Below are 428 nucleotides of genomic sequence, written 5' to 3' on the forward strand. Positions count from 1 at the left end.
CATGTCTTAACTCCAAGTTAAAAGTTTAAACTGTTTTTAAAATAAGCCCTGAGTGACCTCTCAAAGCGTAAAGGCCCAGTGAAAAGGCTAGGAGACGCATAGAAGAGGGAAAGGGATCACTGTTTTAAGAATTCTTATTAAGGGAGTGTTAGTGGTGTCCTTACAAGAATGAAGTTAGGCCCAAGTTCATATATCTCAGATGGCATGATTTAAAAAAAAAAAAAATACAGGTAAAGAAAAAATAACTAGAAAATTATCTACAACATTTTATAAAATATGAATAATTTTCCTGGTAGATCAAGAACTATTAGAGAAGTAGGATCATCTTCAGAACCCTATGATAGAGGTAGACATAGTACTTCTAATATAAGTACAAATATAATAGAAAGAATTTTACATAGACAACCTCAGTATAATCAGAATATAGA

At 31.5% G+C, this 428-nt stretch overlaps 1 protein-coding gene across 1 annotated transcript in view; it reads right to left on the bottom strand.

Annotated features, from left to right (window-relative positions):
• Window positions 1–428, bottom strand: part of LOC111409382 (programmed cell death protein 4) — a 14282-nt gene that overhangs the window by 7751 nt on the left and 6103 nt on the right. The window lies entirely within an intron of this gene.

This window comes from Olea europaea, chromosome 14 (genome assembly GCF_002742605.1).
Source record: "Olea europaea var. sylvestris chromosome 14, O_europaea_v1, whole genome shotgun sequence".
NCBI classification, from domain to species: domain Eukaryota; kingdom Viridiplantae; phylum Streptophyta; class Magnoliopsida; order Lamiales; family Oleaceae; genus Olea; species Olea europaea.